Source organism: Cyprinodon variegatus, unplaced genomic scaffold (genome assembly GCF_000732505.1).
Source record: "Cyprinodon variegatus isolate N-32 unplaced genomic scaffold, C_variegatus-1.0 Scaffold504, whole genome shotgun sequence".
Taxonomy (NCBI): domain Eukaryota; kingdom Metazoa; phylum Chordata; class Actinopteri; order Cyprinodontiformes; family Cyprinodontidae; genus Cyprinodon; species Cyprinodon variegatus.
In genome coordinates, this window is record NW_015150957.1 from 503,982 (window position 1) to 504,441 (window position 460).

Below are 460 nucleotides of genomic sequence, written 5' to 3' on the forward strand. Positions count from 1 at the left end.
ATCTGGTCCTTCAGGTCTCTAATAGGGTGATAGAATGATTCTATAGGGTATCTGGTCCTTCAGGTCTCTAATAGGGTGTGTAACATTGGTTGGGCTGAAAATTGCATATTAGCTGTTCTATGAGCCCTAATGCAGCCTGGTTAAAAGCCCTAAAGGCAAAGGCAAATTTATTTGTATAGCACAATTCAGTACAAAGACAATGCAAAGTGCTTTACATGATCAAAATACAGGAAGATAAAACATAATCAAAGCAAGTAGGAAAAAATAAAAAAAATAAAAAATAGATAAAATAAAATAAAAAATGCAGAAACAAAAAAAAAATATTAAAAACAGTTGAATTAAAGAAAATATGTTTAAGTTGAACTGTTTAACTAGAACAGTCGAAGGCAATCCTAGAATGAAACCACAGGTTTTCTTCCTTTTATGGTTTGATCATGAATATTTAGATGAGCTGTGCTCT